At 41.1% G+C, this 21,851-nt stretch overlaps 1 protein-coding gene across 5 annotated transcripts in view; it reads right to left on the reverse strand.

Moving 5' to 3' along the window:
• RBFOX1 (RNA binding fox-1 homolog 1) overlaps positions 1 to 21,851 on the reverse strand; it is a 1,140,648-nt gene that overhangs the window by 975,470 nt on the left and 143,327 nt on the right. The window lies entirely within an intron of this gene.

The following is a 21,851-nucleotide window of genomic DNA, read 5'->3' on the forward strand; positions in this document are numbered from 1 at the left end:
GAAATATTTTCTTCTGATAAATGAAAATTATGAGGAAGCAGAATCTATCTACAGACAGAGGGCCCATAGAATTAATCTCAAATAATTTTATACAACCTATCATCTATTTTTGATCAATAATCTTTCTGAACATCTTTCTATTAACAGAAAAATATGTGGCTCAAGATATGACATAGTGTGACCGTTTATGAGCAAAGTGGTGGATTTAGTTCAGATCACTCAATTTAGAGCAAGACAAGGACCCAATTCCTATTTCCATTCTCCATGTGGCAGGCTGTGTTTTGCTTTCCACTATGGATCATTCCTATAAGTGTCATTGTAATAGACACTATTTTCAGAACACAAACATTTTCTATCATATGGCTGAATTAAGGAAGCACAGAGACTAATAGACTTTCTGTCATATGGCAACAACTGCAGCAATCAGCAAGTTAAATGGAAACATTCAGTAGCTGCTTCCTAATGAAAACAATATGCTTACAATCTGTTCTGCATTAATCACACTTACAGAAAGCTGAATTACTGTTCCCTTCCTATGGCAAATATTATCTTAATGGGATATAGAGTTAAAGGGGGCTCAGTGGAGTGAGAATGAAAGATGTGTGGGCAGGGTTAGGTAGGTTGCTCTCAAGGAAAAATCATTGCAAAGCATCCTCACTAGAAGAGAAAGTAATGGTTAGGTAACGTCTCCTGACTTGTCTTTCTTTTCCTGTGTCTTGTGAGGAGGAAAAGCAAGTGAGGAAACAGCACCAGGGCACTGCCAGCCCTTCTCAGCTGTGAGGGATGCTGAGCACACCTTCCTGGGCCTGGCAGGAATCTCCTCAGCAGCTGCACACACACCCCAGGGGAATACATGGACATTTTCAGCAGAGGGAAATACTTTACTGTGCTCCCCTCCTTTTCCAACTGCTGTACTTTAGTGCTTTCCCTGCTCCTGAAGGTGTGAGCAGCAGGGATGTTCAGGGGGTTCTGAACCCAGCTAATTAGTGACCTCAGGGGAAGGCAAGTCAAATCCTTCTGCGTAGAGAAGTTGCAATTTAAACATGTTTTCTATCTTGCTCTTAAACAGTGGGACTTTTTCCCTACTTCCTCTGTCCTTTCAGGGTTTGATTCTGTTCCCAGTGCCCTCTCCAGCTCTGTGACACTTCGCAGGGCACAGGAGTGTGCAGGAGGGAGGAGCTGCTGGTCACACATTGTCAGAATCTGTGATACTGATGATTTCCAGATTGTAGAAAGTCTCTGTCTTTCAGCCCCGCTGCCAAAGAAGAAGCCATAATTTGTCTGTGCTGGTTTCAAGGCTGTTTATTCTGTTTATCTCTAACATGTTCTGCTGCCCTGCTGCAGCTCTGTCCTGCAGGGCAGCGTGTGGGGCTCTGCCCTCAGTGGGATGTTACAAACATTAAATACCACAAACTACCTGTGCTGGATTTACAATAACGTGCCAATATCTGTCACCTACGTTGAACAGTGTGTCCCCAGCCTGAACCAACAGAAAAATGCCAACACCACAGTGAAACATGGAGGGCATGAAGAAGGAGAAAAAGGACAAGACACACCCAATTCCTCCATCTTGTCCTCTCTGAACCCCTAATCTAGAATCCTAAAATTTTACTTTTGCACCTGTTCCACACTTAATTATTACTCATATCAAACACTCAGAGCTTGTAATTCATCCTGTAAGATTGAAAACTCTTTTCCATGGACAGAGATCACAGACAGTGTCTCTGGGGGCTCTGTCCAGGGGGGTTCCTGACCCCTGCCAGGGTCCCAGACCTTCCAGGGCAGCCAGAGGGAAGCCCTGGATTCCCACAACACATCACCACAGAATGCCTCCAGGTGCAGGAGCAGCTCAGGTCTGCTCCCCACCACTTCATAAACCCTGACTGCTCATGCAGTGCCATGAGTGGAGCTTTACAAATGTGTGAGATCATGTCACAGACCTTATCTTCGTTAAGTTTCATTTTAGTGTTGCATTTATTTATTTACTTCTACTTATGCAAAGCAGTGCTTCAAGTGCCCCATCTCATGTATCTGCTGTGTTCCTTCAAGAGGAATATCATACATTTTCTAAGGTCTAGAATAAAGCAATTATTTAAAAAACCATCAGGTACATAGGAACAGTAGGAGTTCTGCTGGAATACTGATCCATGCTGACTTGAGTCCTCTCTGAAGTGCCCATCACACCAAAGCTGCAGCAGGCTCAGGTGCACACACCCCACAGATATACCAGCACACAATTATTCTCACATTTTGTTCCATGGGAAAGTGGTTAAGGCAGTGTTTTGTTTCAGTATTTCTAGGAAAGGCCTGTGTCAGCTTTCCTGGGGCCATCCCTGTCCCAGAGGTACCAAAGAATGCCTGTGACATCACAGTTTCCTCACAGGTCTCTCACATCCTGAGAAAAGCTCTCCTGGGAGAGCACTTTCTCCTAAATGGTCCTAAAATGGACGAGGAGCTGCACTTCTGCAGCACCCATGGCTGAGGAGCCGCAAGAGAAAGAAGCATTGGTGGGGATGCCATTAACCTCCATCTGCTCCTGCATCCTTTTTGGGTTTCATGAAGGAAAATGGAAAAATCACCAAGCTCCAGAGGCACTCACTGAACCCTGAGCAGGGCACAAGACAGCCAGAGGATTTGCTGGGTTGCATTTGCTAAAAGCAGAAATAAAAACTTGCAGCAGCTGTGAAAGCTGAGGGCAGCCTTAGCTGGAGTAGTGCTGGGCTTATGGAGTTTCACTTCAGAAAGAGAGGTAAGGAAGGCAGATGAATTTTAGGGATGGGGCAATCTGTAGAGTACCAAATATCACTGCAGTCCTCTGCAGATGGACAACTGCAAAACAGAAAGGTGAAAGCACTAAAGGATACCCGAGAGTGGAACCATAATGCAAATGTATCCCTGTCTGTGACCAAATACATTCCTATTCCTGGGAAACAGACTGAATGAAATACCATGTGAACTCACTAGAACCTCCCACTTCAGAGAAGTCTAATTTCAAAAAGCTAATATAAACAGGGCTTATTGCATTACATCAATACTAATTTCAACTACTGCTCCTAAAAGCTTTATGAAATTTTGCACCATACTAGAAAGGCTTAATGCAGAATGATTCTGTAACATTTACTCCATGAAAAATCCTGTATCAGGCAGGAATACCCCACTAACTGTGGTGAGCAGCAGTGTATAGAAAAATCACCAGTCCTGCACTTGAATGGAGAAAGACAGAGGTCAGTGGAACTCATGTTCACAAAATAAAAATTTGCTTAAGTTAATTTTTATTCCCCGATGTCACCCTTGCTCCAAGAATGACACAAGAACAGACCAGAGACCATATTGCAAGAGGAGAAAAAGAAGCTTTAATACAAAGGATTCTCTGGCTTATATAGACCAACGTGGTACATTCTGCTGTATTGGCTAGTTAATAAAAACATCTTCCTCACACACCATCCTTGAGAGGAACAGAAAAACAAAGTGGAAAAACACCACCTGCAGATTGTTTAGACTAACAAGTGATCACATTCCTACAAGTCCCTAACAATTCTCACAAGCCACTGTGAGAAATTACTGCCATTTCTCTCTCCCTGACCAGGCCTGGCATCCACACCCCTGTAACAAAAAAGGTCTTTGGGATAGAGGTCAAGGTTTGATTCCTAAAATTTAAGTCAGAGTTGTACACTTTGGAAAGCTGGTAACTGAGCCTTATGCATGACAAAGAACTTCAGAGTTCTGGCACATCCCATGCAGGAGGCATCTGTATTTAAATGTCAAATAACTGAGAACATATTGCAGCCGTAATGAAGTTGTTCAAAGGCTAAACTATTCTCACTCTTATAATGTCTATCTCCTGTCTGACATCTGAGTTTAAGTTGTCCTTTTCCTAGGGAATTTTCTACCCCCTTTTTCTTCTGGAATAGACATGATCTCCTTACAGTGGTATTTAAAATAGTAAGATAATTAGAAAAAGTAAGATAATTAAATTCAAATGCCTTGTTGTATGACAAGAGGAAAAAAAGCAACATGAAAAAACATCTGCACTATAAACCACTCCCAAATGCCAGATCCCACTGGCATTTTCCAGTGGAATAACTGATTATAAGGGGATTCTGTAGAAGACAAAAAAACCCGCTATAGTCCACGATGGCAAAGAAAATATAATTACTTTTTGGTGTTCACCTCAATATTAAATATATGCAGAAATGAGGACATGAACTAAGTTCATAGCGGGAGGCTAAGCAAAAGAATTGAAATATGTCCATCATTTGTGTTTTCTTCATCACACAGTCTATTAAAATAGTAACCAGTTCTACAAACCCTGCACTGCACATTTGCTGAAATGGATCATGTGGGGATGAAACAGCAGCATCCTTCTACTACTGATTGTCCTGAAAGGAACTCTGTTTGCAGGCAAGACTAAGGAAGTTAAGCTTGTAAAAACAGCACTTGAGCAAAATCCCATCTTTTGCTGCAAGAGAGCTGCAGGCACAGCATCCCCTGAGGGAAGTGCAGGTTGCTGAATTTATTCCCTACACTGCTCTGTTACAGCCTGGAATTAGCACCTGAAGGCCTAATCTAAAATAAAATCACAATTATTGTCAAAGACTAATCCTTACAGGCTGATTGGTGACACAGAACACTTGTTCTCTAAAGGTTTTGCACCAGGAGACACCAGCAGAGATGGAGCTGAAACCCTGCAGAGGGTTTGGGAAAGAATGAATGACACATTCCTGGTCTCTGTTCATCTAGGGAATAACGTAACAGCTGAAGATGAAACCAAAGCATGGGACTAAACCAATTTAGCAGCATTAAGGGAAATAGATGTTGCACCATTGATGCAGAGCAGCCAATTGGGAAGCAGCTGACAGAAGAATTGGGGTTTTTAGGGTTTTTTGTTTTGTTTTTAACATAGGTTATCATGTGGTAACCAAGTACTATGACTTGAAAGAAAGTTTTAAACAAGTTGTTCTTAGATAAGCTGCAAAATTTTTAGGTACATTTTCAATAGGATGCTTAAAATTGAACTCCAAAACCTGGTTTGACTTCCAGATGAGAAAGTACAACCTAGGTAAAATGGCAAAATTGCAGAATCTTCCCATCGCTTTTGCCCCTGCAAATCAACAGCATTTAATGCATCTCAGAAGCTCAGGGAAACCTGGGAGAAACTGGCCCTGCTCCTTGCAGTGACTCCTACCAGTCCAGGGTATCGGGCAGCTGATCCTGGAGCCCACTGAAATTTATCTCTTTGTTCAAATGCCATCACATTTATGGGAATGTTCCCCTGCAAGTTCAGGCATGGAAAAGTCCAATTGGTCAAACAGGTGCCAGGGTAACATCAGGGTCTGACCCAGAGCCCACTGAAGGCAGTCAGCCATTTCCAAAGGCTTTGAATTTAACAACACACAGAGTTGTTACAAAAGGGAATCTTCAGGGGAGGTTAATTGTGGGATTCCTTAAAATCAGAGGGGTTTGGGCACGTTGCAAAAGGCAGGCCTCAGAGACAGCAGGATGGTGATTAGAGCTAAGCAGCAGCTATAAGATTTGTCAGCAGAAAAATTATACAAGAAGTAGAAAGAAAGGACAAATAGAACAATGGTCTGTGTATTAACGCTTGGGTAGAATAACTCCCTAAGTTGCAGAAACGTATCTCTGGCGAGATATTAGGAAGTTCTAAGCTTAATAATGGAGCTCTGTGCATTGTATCTTAAGGCTTACAAGCAAGTATTGTATTCCAAATAAGCAAGCATTGTTTTAACCAAAGGTACGTGTGTTTATAGTGATTGGATAGAACTACTGTCAATATGCTTTTGCTTTGTGTGATTGGTCAAAAAGCTTATAAAGTAAGTTGTAACATTAAGTTCTTGGTCTGTTGTCTGGGATGTGAGCTGCTGGCATCTTCCCATTGTCATAACCATGTAATGAGAGTGATGCTAAAAAATAAACAGCTCGAGACACGTTCCACAGCAGCCCCATCCCGTTTGTTGTACATAGCCCCCAGCCGGCGATAGTTAAGCAAAGATCCATTCAGCCCTGCTGAAGTAAAATAATCACTGGGAGAAGTAACATTAGCAGACATTTGTTCCTGTCATGATCCAAAGTGAAGTAAATGAAAAAGGCACTTATTTTCAAACCTGTCTTCTTTATCTTGTGATCCTGTTAACAGGAAAAATCTGTTTCTTGGGTTTGTGCATTTCTAAAATAAATGTTATGCTTTAAGTCTTTAATTTCACATAGTACTTTTATAATATTACATATATATAGCTTATGTCGCTTTCCTGTGCTCCCTCAAAGTATTGAAGTAATTAATAAGATCATTATAATGTTTTGCTTCTGGCAAAAATACTCTTTTGCAACACTGAAATCTTTAGTCTCTGATTAACAGAAAACTTTATCAGACTTTTATAACCAAATTCCAGTTTATTTGAAGTAAAAAAACTGGCTACCTTATTTGATTTTAGTGTATTAGCACACAACTTTAGGTTCACTTGGGATTCCTCATGAAAAATAATGTGTCACTTTTGAGACAAGCACAATAGAATTCACTAAGATTAAAAACTGAAATAGAAGATATACCCTTCTCTTCCATCTTTTGAAGTGTTCTCAAAACCTTTCTGTCATATTGATGATCCACTTAAACTTTTTCATCTCAATCTGATTACTTTGTTCACACTGCTTCAGAGATTAGCCTGAAAAAAGACATTTTAGCCATACTGTTCAGCAAATGCCAAGAGCCCATCTTCATAACATCAGTGCTATGCGATTACTTACATCATATTTCCACAAGTAGAGGATTATACAGCCTGCTGGAAAATCCACTTATTTCACAATTAGCAAAGGGAATTTTTTCTGGTTTTAGGAACCTACATGCATTTTTTATCAGCTGAGTTTACTAAAAAAACATTTGGAAAGAAAAAATGTCCATGTTCGTTTCTCCCAGCAGATGTAATTAATCATAAATCTCAGGACAGATGGAACTGTTGTAGAGGCTTGGAAATCTCCACAGCACTTCCAAAGCCATTGCATTTGCTGTTTTGTGATACTGCAAAACAAACAAAAACCGCCTGGTATTCAAGTTCCATTTTCCTGTTTATGTTTATCTGTCTATTCTGCCCTCAACATTGTCTGGTTTATTTATTATTTGGCTTAAAGAATAGGCTTGACTGGGATCAGGACAGCTGTGTTTTCAGCATTGCCAATTGTCTACAGTTTAATGTGCTCAGGCTTGATTCCATTGCAGCTCCACCATGAATATTGGGACAGCCAGCTGTCACCACTGCTCCTTAGCCTTTTCCTACCCCTTTTCCTCTATCTGCCTGCACAGGCCAACACAGCCCCTACTTCTAGTTCAAATCTGTGATGCTCAGAGTTCTCTCTGCTGCAAAATGAATGGCCAAGGTTTGCTCATTGAGGCTGGGGCGAATAAAGCCCTGAAGAAGCCTGAAGATATTTTGCAATGAGCTCTGTCCTGTGCAGTCAGATGTGCTCCTGCAAACTGGGTGAGGTTTTTTTGGTCTTCACCCCATGTCAATCATGAGTGCCTTTAGTAATGGAACATCAGGCTCAGATCATGACACTTTTAAAGATACATTCAACTGTCTCAATATTATAAAACTTGAGCTGATCAAAACCATTTTATTCATCATTTTCAGGACTTGCTCAGCAGTTTTGATCTTGCAACGTCCTTAAGCACATAAAGAGAGTACAGAAACCCAAGGGACGTGGCAGTCTAATGAGAACCTCAGAGTTTAAACCTGCCTAATCCAAGCCCTGGCACTTGTCCTACACCCCCTGAAATGCTGTGTCCTGCTGCTGCCTGGCCACCAAGCAGCAGCTCAGGGCATTATCTGAACGAGGCAGGCACAATGCTGATTTCCTGCATTGTCCCCTTCCATTGCTCACCACATCCTGCCTGAAGCTGCTCCCTGTTTCAGCAGCACAGCACTGCCTGTGCAGGGTTTTATCATCCCTCTCCCTCCCATCATCTCACTCTGAAGAACATTCAGGGTATTTCCGTTCACACACGAAATCACTTCCCTCGATTTAAAAATAAAATATTAAAAATAAAGCCGCCAAATTATAAAACCAACCAGTGCTTGGAAAGCTGGCAGTTTCTCTTTAAATATGTCAGTAATGTATTCATTGATTAAAGTATTTCATCCCCAATTCTGTGCAATCAGCAGAATTACCATTACTCATCGCATCACTCACTCTGAATCACAAAACACTGCAGCTATGAAAAGATTAAATTTGTATTGGCTTTTAAGCATTAATACTAAAATAAACACTTCAGCAATAAACATGTCAGCTAAGTGGCACTGCAGTCCTTTCTATAATCTGAGGGAAAATAAATGCTCACAAACTGTTTTCCATATATTAGAAGAGTTAAAATTACAGAAATTTCTGTTCATCTGCTTTTAGATTAAAACTGACAATCATGGAATTTTTTTCCCAATGTTTAAGTCTGTCAGTTCCATTTCAGTGATAGATGTCAGCACTTTAAACTTACCCTTAAGAGAGTTTATTAAGCACTGCCTGTAAGAAAATCAAGAAAATCCTACCAAGTTACCTGCATGAGGACTTGCAAATTTTATATTAAAACATTTGTTCAATATTTTAACTCAGAGCATTTTAATTATTTGAAATTTGACAGAGAAGTATACACTAAAGGAATTTTAAAATAAAATTCCTCAAGCAATTTAACTTATTTATGTCTCTTTTGATATTAAAATACCCAATTATTTCTGAACAACCTGATACCAGTAAAATATCAGAAACTTAACAGCAGTGTTGGAAATACAAATCTGTACCAAAAACTGAGGTTTGAGGAGGTTGTTCCAACAGCAGCATTTGAATTAAATTTTTCAGATGAGGTTACTTTAGAACTTCAGTCAGATAGTAAACAAGGACTGCAGCAAAGCACCAGAAATTTTCTTCTTTCCATTTCCCTGATGTGGGAAATGGAAACCAAGAATCCTCTCCTGTAATAAGATCATTCCCTGGGTTATTTCCTTAAATGTTCCCTGAATTCAATTGTTGATTCTAATCTAACCTTATTATTTTGACTCCCAACAATCCTTAACCAAAATGTTTACAAGATGGAGAGCATACATTGTTTCTAATTAATTTACAATTACTTAGTTGGAAGTTAATTACATCCTCAGTCAGGACAACCCAGTTTACTACTACCAATTTACCTCAATTATTCAAATGGATTTAATTGATTTTTAATGCATTACTCAAATGCAAACATAAACTGAGCCTGATGTTTTCTTTTTGCAAGAGAGACCCTTGGACTGCTCATGATTTGCATAGCTTTGTGAAGAATTTTCTTCATTAAAAATAATGACAATAAATTTTAAATTGACTTGCTGTCAACAAAACACCCTTTTTTTTACATTTCAGGCTCAAAACCCAACCTTGCAAACAGCCAAGTTTGCAAGTTTGCTTTTAGCAAATAGTGCAACAGTGTCAGAGCAACTCCTTCCTAATGTTTCTGAACTTTGTCTGGTTTGGTTTTCTTATTTTTTGTGGGTTTGGGGGGGGGCGGCGGATTTTTGGTGTTTTTTTGTTTGTTGGTTTAGTTTTTGGGTTTTTTGTTTGCTTTTTTGGGGGCTTTTTGCTTGTTTTGTTTTGCTGTTGTTTGTTTGTCTGGGGTCTTTCTGTGGAAGAGGATAGATTTTCCATTGGGACAAAAATCCTTGTCTAGGCAATACAAGTGTTCTGAGCACAGCCTTTTCTTTGCCTGGGTTTTACTGAAAATTCCCTACAGCAGATCCAAAAGCAGTCCCAGGAGCTTGGCAGTGTGCAGCTTTAGGTTTCTAACTCTCAGGAGAAATAAAGAAATGCTCAGGTGGAACCCTATTCCAATGTCCAGTTCTGCTGATGATTCAGATATGCCCCATTCAATTTGTTCTATTTTATTATGCCAAAATTCTCATTTGCAAAATGAGGATAATTTACGGAGCAGACTGAGATCTTGTGATAAACAGCCCTGAAGAAGAAGAGAGTGCTACTGCTGATGAATTAGCTGTGGCAACACATCCTTTAAAAACAAAAACAAACCCAAAAAAGTCCAAGTGACTCAAGAAACAACATTGCATTCCCCAGGATTTGCATTAGCACTTTGATCCAACAAACTCTGCATTTCTTTAGAGAGAACAGAACAGCTTGTCTCCACACTCTATTATAATTACCACTAAACTGCACTGGAAACTTGGCAATTTTGAATTTCATAACACCCATGACTGACGTTCCTAATTAATACTATTGTTTTTCTGCTCTGGCTGAGTTTCCTGAATGCCAACCTCCACAGCATAGACTGAAAACAGACATTAAAGAAAATAACATCAATGTTAATCTCTAGCACAAATACATTAAATGCCTCAGTAACACAGGAAAGGACAGCATTCCTATAAATAATGGATCATTGCAGCCTGATAATCTTTATCCTCCTTCCCTAATAAGATGATAATCTTTCTCCTCCTGTGTCCTTGCCTTTGAATTTCAGTGCTGCAGTGGCTGAAGTGCATTACCAGCTCCCCTTCTCATCTGGCTTTGAAATCAGTAAATAAAAGACCCTTCCAAAGGAGGAAAGCAAAAGCAGCCTAATGAAGATACAATGCAGAACGCTCTGCTGCATTAGGCCCTGATTAATTCTTTTTACTTTTTGTCATCCGAGTGTAGATGTGAGGCCAGGAGAACTCATAAAGTTATGTATTTGGTTCAGGCTGCCTCTCTGGGGAGACAGCTCTAATGTGCAGCAGAGATCCCAGATCTCCAGGGGATCCCAGCTCCTTGCAGAGGCACAATCAGCATATTCAACAGCAGCTCAGAGCTGACATCTCTGCACATTTCACTCAGGAGCAGAGCTGGGCTTCATTTCTGCATCCCTCTCTACTGGAGAGGATCTGTAAGAATAGCAACTGCTCCTGATTTCATGGCCAGACATTCTGTGGCAGCAGAAAAATACTTAATATATTAAAAATTCCTCTCATTTGAGAAATGTTAAACTGAATTTTTACCTTTCATTTGAAATAAGATTTTTTGATGCAGATGGTGGGAAAAAAAATAAATTAGGTAAGATAATATGAAAAGCAAATTGACTATTAGAGGCACTCTGAAAACTATTTTATTTATAAATACCATTGTGATCTGGCTTCCCAAACGGGCCAAAACCCCACAACATTTAAGTTGAACCCAAAGCATCCTACAAACCCATGAGGTCTCACTTTGGCAGTCCCAAGGCTGAATAAAACTGAATCACTTTGCTGAGACTGGGATGTAGGAAACAACTTTAACTTGGTGTGCCAAGATCAGCTGGAAATCAGCAAAGCTTTGCTTTAATGTCCCACAGACTTCCAGCAGTCCAGATATTGACATCCCTAAGTTTTAAGTACAAGATTTAGAATAATTGGTTTTGACAGAGTGAATCTGAGATAAAATGAAAAACATCATGGTGGTGACTGTACCTTACACATTCCACATACTGATCAAAAATATTTGAAGTAGAATATTCTAAACACAAATTAACCACACAAAAACATGTCACTGATGTGCTAAACCACCTGAATTTCTTTTCTAAATTGGACAGATCAGCTCTGTCAGGAAAAGAAATGTGATGGAACTTTCACATCTGTCTCTTAGAACTCATGACACAAAGAGTTAAATAAACTGCTAGCTACAGTGAACTGCTGTGGTATTCACATTCTCTGAACAGAGACATGATTCTCCCTCCCAGGATTTTTCCGGGGAAGTTGTGAGACACAGAGAGAAAGCGCAGAGAAAGAAGAAAACAATTCTTATCTCTATTCATTTCTCCTGTTGTTTAACACATGTGGAATGTGTTATGGAGATTGTTTATCAAAGAGTGATTTGTTAATTGGACACTGGTAATGGTTGTTTAGATTAATTAACCAATTAAGTCAAAAATAGGTTGTGACTGTCTCCAGACAGTCACAAGTTTTTCTTAAGTATCTTTTTAATATAATATAGTTCTAATATAATATTAATGTAATATAATTTAACTTAATAAAAACAATTTATTCAACCTTCTACAACATGGAGTCAGAGCACATTATTCCCCCTTCAAGGGTTGCACTACTTCAATTGAACAGCCAAGCACTGTGAAGCATTTAAATAGTTAGAGAGTCAGTGTAAATGTTGGAATTGTTTATGGAAAGCTCAATGTCTCCTGTTTCTACCTCTGCAGATTGCTTTCAGATGTCTCACTTTCCTGAGAACCAACAAAACCAAAAATAGATCACCAAGGCTTGGAAATGCCATTCAGCAGTGGCTGCAGAGTGGGAGCCTGGGGTGCAGCAGCGCTCAGAGAACCCCGAGCACGTGGCTGATTGCAGGGGCTGTTCTGTTGGAGGCTGAGCACAAAATGTGCTGGGTTTTTATCTTTTTCCATTTTAGCCCAAGCAAATGTTAAAGGTATCAATGTGTGTTTTCCTGCTGAGTTTCAGTAAAACGTCACAAATTTCAATGCACTGAACTTGTCAGTTTATGTCAATCATGCTTTGTTAAATAGTTTTGATCTGCTTTTAACTTATATTTTGCTTTTACTTTTAAATGTGTATCTAAATGGAACTGAAATTTCAAAACAGAATAACTAAATCAACTCAGGGAAAAAATGTTCCAGATTGAAAACACACAGACAAAAATTTCTAAACATGTCCTTTTACTTCATTTTCAAACCACATAAGTAGGAAAATGCCAAATGCACTTCTAGTCCTAGTAAATGCCTTACCCACAACCTTGCAAATATCAAGCAGAGCATCCACCTACAGATCTTGTTTTGAACACTTTATTTTTTTCACAAGGTCATTCAGTCAGCACAACACTCAAAGACCAAAAGCCTCTGCATGTCAGAAGCCTTTTTTTTCCCTTGTCTGCAATGTCATCTCCATCAAAGTCTGCAAAGAGCTTGGAAGAGGCTCCAGTCCCTTTGCAGCCCAGCGTTTTGTGGTGTGTGGTTTGAGAAAAGCTTTTATCAGGAAAAGTGTCACAAAAAATTTCCTTCTGAGCCCCATCAAGTTCTGTGCTTTGCTATTGATACGTTTCTAGAATACCGAATATTTCCCCTGCAAAGCTTTGACAGGCTGGAGCATGTGGCAGCTCTGATGATCTTTGTCTTCCACCCTTCAGCTGATGACACGTTTTAGCCTCCCACTCCTCTGCTGATATCCCCACAGCCACGGTCCCTGTGCTCTGCAAAGCTCAGTGCAGCTGCCAGAGCCTCTTCTCATTGCTGGGGCTGTGCTGGGGGAGATGCTCTTCATGGCAGAGACAGCCTGTCCCTGCAGACCCCTCTGGTGACCATGGCACAGCCAGACTGACAGGCCTGACACCAGGGACACGCACAGCTATTGTCACTGCCTTCTGGAGAAAATGTTTATCATTCAAAAGTAGTCTTTTCTGATTTGATTCCGAGACAGACACCAGACCCTGTGGCCCAGATTTTACTGGCTGAAGGACTTCAAGACAGTGAAAAGCCAAATTAAAAAAAAATAAAAAAAATAAAATTATTGAACAAACCATTAAAAATAAAAATACTAAACCACCATTATTTCAGCATCTGTTCCCTTTGCCCCTTTCTGCTGTTCTCTGGTCTTCTCCTGGTTTTGTTTTCTCTTTGCATCTAATACTTCTGCCATGATTCCTCTTACTTATTCCAGCAAGACTTTTAGGGTATTTATTGAAGGCTTTTTTTTTTTTTTTAATCTTTTATAGTTTCTCCTCTCTTTAAAAAAGGACTGTATTTATGAAAATGTCATTGAATGCACAATGTTTTCACCACTGGTTTGGGAAATTCCTTGCCAACAGATGCTGTAACATTACAGTGTGTCCTGGATGTCTGGGGAAAAGCTGTAAAACTAAGGGAAAGGATACCATGTGCAAGGAAGGGAAACTCTAACCCAGGACAGTGAAAAGAGATTCAGTAAAATAAGGAACTATTCTAGAAATGCAGCTATCCTTCAGGAGAGATGAGTTTCACCAATAGATAAAACATAAGAGGAGTAAAAAAAGGTTTCAATTTTCAGGGAAAACTCTTTTTTCTCAATATTGCAGAGCTGGCTGGTGAAAAAAGACAGCAGGTAAACCTTTTTCTAACTCTGGGAAGAAGACTTACAGTTACAAGGAGATGGCAAGAAGTTTTTCACTTAAATAACATAAGTGTCTCCATCTGATAAACTGATATTGAAGAAGAAACACAGCAGAGAAACAGTGAAAGGAATATTTTTTCCCAAGGATTTATGAGAAATAAAACCATCAAGGGAGAAGGGATATATGAACCAGCAGGAGATGACCAATACACACCTAAATTATAAAAGAGCACTGCCAAGTAACAAAAGTATCCCAGTAAATATCTGAGCTTATTCTTATTCTTTGTGCCTCATGAGGGGGAAAACAAAGGGGAGAGAGGAAGGGAGAGTATAAAATCCTGCTTATTTCCAATTAGAAATCAGGATTTAGAAGGCCAAATCTTTTTCTCAGCAAATGCATATAAATCTGTGGTTAATCTGCCTGCCAGACAGACATTTTAACAGCACACTTCCCCAAACAGCAATCATGGCACAGTAACTGGCACCTCTTCTCAGAGACACTGCAGATTACCTCAGAAATCACCAGCAGAATGCAATGAAGCATGAAATATATGACCCTCCAGGTGAACATTGCCCTAACTCAGAGCCTCGTTTGTAAGCTGAAAATGTACCATCTAGGCTTTTTTATGGAGACTAACATTTAAAATGCTAATGCAAATGGCATGCAGGGAAACAGGCACTTTGAACACACAAGGGCACCCTCAAAATGCAGGGACATCGTTGCCAGTCCTTCTGGGAGGTGTGTGATGAACCTGATGTATGTGTTAAACCAGGATCTGCTGCACAAAGTCCTGTTGAGCTTTGTTCAGCTTCAGCCAAGCCCTCTGATTTCTTACCTACTGTACTTCAGACATTTCCAGAGGAGGTTTTAATCTGCTTCTTCCCTGCAGAATGCCAGTTGCCATTCTGTTCCCATTTCCCTGGGCTTCAAGTGAGTAACACATATGATCAGCTTGGTATCTCTCCTATTGTATGTAATTAATCTATATCCTCATCCTTCTAGATATAGCTCAGCCTCATCTATCCTTGCTGGCACTGTTTGCATCCCAGGGTGTAATTTGTGACAATTTACAGCTGCTTACTTTGTCAACTTGGCTTCAAATAGTTATTTTGAACATGTTCTCTGCACTGCGTATGTGAAAAAGTAATGAGCCCTGGTAGAAAATGTATGTTAGCTCTGAATACAGCAAAGACCTGAGAACACAAGCGTGCTCCACAGTGTGGCAGAGCTTCTGGAAGTCATGACTTCATTTCTATTTTGGGTGCTGAGTTTGTGCCAGTTATGATGACACAGGCTGATGGTCAGGTGTGAACCACCACCACAGCCAGCAGTGCTTGGTTCAGGAGGCTCCACTGTGACACGAGAGTGAAGCACACTCTGCCTGCAAAACAACTGCACTTTGGGGAGGAATTGAGCTTTAAGAATTACCCACTTAATGGATCCCTTTGCAAAGCATCTCTTTCTAAAAAACCTTGAAGCAATTGTGTCGATAGGGATCATTTCTCCTGTGTTCAGCACTGTGAAATCCCTGCTGCTTTGGGAATTCTGGTTCTCCATGGCTAATCACAAGGGCAGTGGTAGTGTGGGTGTCTCAATTCATGACAAGAGACTGTTAATCCTGAAGGGTTCAGTGGTTTCATTACCTTGAGAACCAGAAGGAAATGCATTCAAGAACTCAGTATCCCAAACTGGCAGATAAATTGGATAGAGCTCCTGATTGCCACTTGGAAAAAATAAAACTGTTGGAAAGCCATAGTTAAGATTCTTCCCCTAACTGATTAGCTTCATCATCAAGTGCAATATGACTACAATCTGTATTCCCTGGATGCAAGTGACTCACTCGAGCACGTTCCATTGCACACAGAGCGGAGAGAAGCCTCTGGCCTGAGCTGCTGCACGGCTGCTCTGCAGCTCTCCAAAGGAGAGCCACACTCAGGGTCCACTACAGACATCAAAACCAGCTTTTAAATGGAATTTAAGGGCATTGAACTGGAAATAGGCCAAGTATATCAGGGGGTCTAAATGCAGGTCTATTCTCCCTCAGGAGCCAAGCCTGAACATATTCCCCATTTTGTTTCTTCATAAGTCTTACAGTACACCATATAAGCACACCCTAAAATGGTAGAACTGCTTTAGAATTAAGGACAGAAAAAAAAAAAAAGTCTCCGTTCTCTTGCTCATGCATTGCCCAATAACTCCAAATGTTTGGGTTTTTTTTCTATTTATTTCATGCATGGGACCATGCCCAGTTCAGGAAAATGTTGTAAATAATTAACACTCATAATCTAGAACCCCACACGTCCTCAGCCTGTTTTCCCCTCCCTCTCTCCTGGCAGCTCCTGGCAGGTACAGATGTCAGTCCCTGACAGATGTTTTCGTGACCCCGCAATCAGTGTGTGCCTACAGGTGGGACACTAGAGGAGACTGTACCAACCCACACTTTGGAAGCACAGGAGGCTAAAGGAGATCCTGTGGCTCTCTTCACATCAGTTTAGCCAATGATTGCTCCTAGCAGGTGACAACTTTATCTATTCTTCCTAACAAAATAAAAGAATAATGTGAACAACTCCTATTTAAACAGCATGTGATAATGCAGTAAAGAGGGATCTAGAACTCAACCCTACAGCAAGGAGAGCTCCCTGTGATGCCTTAAGTTTTATCTTTCATATTTTCCAGATTCTGTACTGCCTTAGTGTGTGGCTCTGAACTTCACATAAAGTGTTAGCAGTTCTCCTCACAGCTCAGTCACACAAAACAATCCTTTTGCAGCCCCAGAACCAAGGACACCATTTGAGGAGAGCCATCTGGGAGGATGGGACCGCATCACCTGGATCTGGAATTCCATATTCGAATCCCAATATGAAAATGGACCAAAACTCATAAAAGTGTGAAAACTCATGATTCGGAGTCCATCTTGGATGTAGCCTTGGCCAGGCTCTTGTACTGCCCAGGGTGTATCCTGTGAAGGACTTTTAATAAATCCCAACTTTATTCCTGTAACACTGCCCAGCCTCTGTGCCAGGTCAGCCTCTTTAGGCATCACCAGGTACATAAGGAACTGTTGGGAACAGTGTCTCTGGCATGGGGCAGCCCATCCTCCCCTCTGCTGCCCAAACTTCCCCAGGGACACCCAGCAGAGAGCCCAGCCCTCCTGCAGGGCTGCCCCATGGAATGGTGTGTCCAGCCACCCTGATGGCACAGGAGTGACATAAGCCAGCTCAGCAATAATACACTTTGCTTTGAGGCTTTAGGGGAAGTGGCATCACTAGAAGGAGCAGAGCTGACAAGTTAATACCAAATCTACATCATTCTGTGGAGCAATAATTCACCTTCTGACCTTGCTTCATTTTAACCTGTCATCACTCTTTAAACTTCTGCCCCACTATAAGACAATGAGAGCAAAAAGCTTTGTACCATTACAGCAACAGCTTGAATAAAGCAATGAGGTTTAAAGATTACCTCCCCCAGCATCTGAAAATACAGAGGTAAGTAATTGAGTCTGACTTTCTTCAAAGCTTTCCACCCCCCTAATGAGGTCTAATGGATTCAGCATTGAAAATTTAACAACAGGTGCCTTTACAGGAGGAGGCACAAACAACACCTGTGAGTGTCTTCCTCGGGAATGCTAAAGAAGGCCTCACTCTGCTTCCTGCAGCAACAGCTGCCCTGCTAAAGAAATAAATTCTTTTGCCTAATGTTTACAGCTTGCCCAGGCCCTGGCCTCGACCCCAGAGCAGGAGTTGTTTCCATCCCAGTTATTGATTCATTCTCATATGCACACACAGTTTTGGGGCTCAGCTTGCACTGTTTGCTGCAGGGTGGTGGGAAAATCAACCCTTTCTCCCTCCAAACCAGCACAGCAAGAGAGGCAATCAATAGCTAGAGTCTCAGCTTAGTGACTGTCATCGCTGCCCATCACTGCTTATTTTCATGGGCTTAAAGAAGAAACATGTACACGGTAAATTACATGATCTGGAGTTCCTTAATAGATGATCTGATAAACTGCATTACACTTAACCAGCAGAAACTTATAAAATGTACTCTTTAATTTAATAAATATGCTCTAAATCATAGATAATGCTCCTATAAATCCTTTAATAAAATATTTTGGCCACTTGGATTCTAAATGACACCTACATAAAAAGAAAGTTTTAAATATAACTAACATCAATATATGTTAATATTACAGTATAATATTAATATAAGCACAAATACTAAAGAAAAATACATCCATGACTCCTAAAATCCATCCAGATGAGCAGACTCTTGCTCAGGCTGCCCAGGAGCAGTGGAGGGGGGTGTTTTTGGGGAGTTGTGACAGGGGCACTGGCAGCCCCAGCCTGGGAGCTGCAGGGGCTGAGCACCATCAATCAGAGCCTGTTTGCTGCAGGAGGCAGTGCAAGGAACAGCACTAAGCATTTTTCAAAAATGAATAATAACCCAGGTACCTGGCACCTGCGTGTGACGTGAAGCATTACAAACAAATGAGGAGTAATAGAGCTTACTGGGCATAAAATGTTACTGTTTTATAAAAAAAGTGCAGAATAAGCAAACCAGAAGTAATCACCCTGAGCACTTCCACCAACTAAACAACCTTTAAACTTTCTGAGGTCCTACAAAATAACATGATGGATTAGCATCTGCATGAGGCTATAAAGGGAAATGAGACAGAGATACTTTGAAACGATCCTAGAATTTTAGTCCTACCTTAGCTCTGTTACTGTTCAAATACTAAAACATTGAGTTAACTATTTTAATGATCCAGATCTTCCTATTGTGTCCCCTAGGCTTTTAAAGTGCTTGGAGAAATATTATTCAGGCTTTAGGCATTTGCCAAATTAATGTCTGGAGACTGCCAGGCATTTTAAAAAGCAGTGCCAATTAAATATTTCCTTATATTGCACATTATTGAATACACTTTGCTAGAGATCCATCTTGCTAACAGTCCCCCTGCCTGGAAGTTCAAAGAGAAAAAAAAAAGGAGGGAAGAAGACCTTTACAAAGAAGGGCAGGCTGATACATGGGCAGATGGAAGGTGCACATCTGGATGCTGCCTTGCTCAGACAGGTGAGACGTTGCTGAACTTGCTGGGTAAAATGTTGCCAGTTTGCTGAGAGCTTCATTGCAGAGAGTTGGAAATCACATTTTTCCATAGAATTATATTAATCCCGCCCTAGAAATCAAAATTGGACTTGGATTAATCGCTACCAGTTTCTCAATTTTAGCAGACAACAATTGCTGCCATCATGTTTTTCAATTTGCTGCTCTGGGGTTTTTCATCTGCTTTAGCTTCTTGCTGAAGGCTCCTTGTACCTGTTTTGTCTTTCCAGAAAGATCCTGCTCATGTGTCCTACTGGATTGAAAGAATTTAGAGTTCCTTGAGTGGAAATACTCTCTGTTACATTAAAAACAAGAGGAAATATCTTGGTCACTAATTTCAGCCATTACATAATAAATTCCATTTAGAAAGGAGAAAGAATTCACAGTATACATGAGCCAGCATCTAAAAAGAGATCCCTGGCAAAGTATTTCGATTCCAACTATAGCATCTTTATAAATCCAAGGACTTCAATTTTATCAGATTTATATTCCATATTCAGACATAGAAGAACAGGCAGAGTAAAGAGAACTTGAGCAAACACTATTTGCTGATCTTCCAGCATGCCTGAAGTTCAGAAAGCTGAAAAATTGGAATTTTAGGGAGACAGCTACTGCCATATCCTCTTGCTTTCATAAATAACAAGCTGTGGGGAAAGAAACAAAATAAAGGCAAAATTATCTTGCTTTATTTTGCTATGAGAAAGGTAAGAGAACAAAAGTTCTACCATTCCTAGTGGACAATAAGGTTGGGTAAGGCAGGGCAAGTACACTGAGAGCAGAACTGGGTCTATATGTGCAACTGACTCGTATCAAAATTGGCTGCCTTATTTCTCCTGAAATTAAAGCGCATTTTTAAATGCTCTTTAGAAAACAATACAGTGCCATTCTGTTCTAAGAGAAGTGGGGTATTTAGTAGGCAAATTCACATTTGGCATAGTTTAAATGGTCACACTGAAAGAAGTGAGAGCCTTTGTTTTGAAACGCAAAAATATCGCACTGTGGGAAAAGAGAGAGAAAAAGAGACAGTGAGAACAACTGAGTGACGGACTGAGAGATAAACATTGGGCAGTATTGTTTATCCAGACAGCCAGCAGCACTAAATAAGCATCAGATATCACTGCTGTGGTGATTAACATCCTTTTGCGCGTTTAAAAATCATTCCTGAAGCTGTAAAGTGGATGGATTTCTCCCCACTATAATTAATTCATCCACATTTAATTGCAGGAAGCTGCAACGCTTTTTCAGCTCTGCACTCTCAAAGCAGTGGCTTAAATCTGCTCCGAGCTCTGTTCGTTGAGGGCCCAGTGGCCACTGCTGTGTGCAGGTGATGGAGAAGCTGCCCCAGGCTGATCTCTCCACAGCAAACACCTCAGATCTCCCAACAGCATCAGGGCCAACGATGCCTTAGGATTTTAGCTCTTCTATTTCTCATATATTTGTCATCCTGCAGTGTTCAGTGTGTAACTCTAAGCTCCATGTACAGTGGGAGCTGCTGCTTCCCCACTTTGGGCAGACACAACAATTCCTCTCCTGGGAGTCAAGGACACCTCACTGCCTCAGGCCAGAGAGATGGAAACTAAAGTGAGCTGGGGGAGAGCAAACTTGGGGCAAATGCCTTCATTACCTGAAGCTGTAATTGGAAGATTAATCCCCAAATGGACCAAACTTTTAAAGTGTGAAAATCCATTATCCATTTATTTGGTGCAGCTCCTGGGGGGTTTCATCTGCCCAAAATGTACCTGAAGGCCCTTCAATAAACAGAACTGTTTTTTATTCCCTTAATTTTGTCTGGCCTCTGTTTTTAAGTAGCCCCAAAAGGCATCAGTTTTGGGACAAGGAGCTGGGTTTGATGTTTAATGAGGCCCCACAGAGCCCAGGCAGCAGTGGTGGAACCCTCCAGCGTGGTTTGCCAAGGCCGCCGCGTGTCCTGGTGGCTGCTGAGGGTGTGGGGTCACACCCAGCAGTCACCCCACTGCAGCAGTGCAGACATACACCATGCCTCAGGTTTTAGCTTTTGCATTTTTCAGATTCTGTGCGTCACATTATGGGATGCTGAGCTCTCTGCACAGAGCAGGGAGACAAAACAATTCCTGCTCCAGCTGGGCACCAAGGACATATGATCCAAATCTCAGCCCCAGGAGCACAAACACCGTGGGCTGAAGAGAGAAAAACAAGCAGGATGGGACTGCCTGGGCTGAAGCTGGAACTGGACAATTAACTCCAATAAGCAAATTGACCAGAACTGATAAAAGTGAGAGCCCCCGTGACCAGTTGTGCATTTTGGGACCATTTTGGCTCATCTTGGGTGTAGCCCTGGCTGGGCTCTGGTGCTGCCCAAGGTGGATCCACTGAGGCCTCCTAACAAATCCCTACTTTATTCTTTAGTTCTGTCCAGCCTCTGTTCTATGACAGCCTCTACAGGGCACCAGCTCCCACGAGAATTGCCACAGATGAAGATTAAAAATTGCTGAGGCCATGTCAGGAATACCATGTTTTGTTTGCAGAGGTCCCTTTTGTTTTTATCAAGCTGTTTATTGACAGGGAGAGAGCAGAGCAGCAATGTTCCCTGCTCAGCAGCTCCAAGCACTCCTTGGCATGAGCTTGCAAGTAATGCAAGGGCTGAATGCTGCCATTCTGGGTTTGTCCTTTAT

This window comes from Taeniopygia guttata, chromosome 14 (assembly GCF_048771995.1).
Source record: "Taeniopygia guttata chromosome 14, bTaeGut7.mat, whole genome shotgun sequence".
In the NCBI taxonomy this organism is placed as follows: Eukaryota; Metazoa; Chordata; class Aves; order Passeriformes; family Estrildidae; genus Taeniopygia; species Taeniopygia guttata.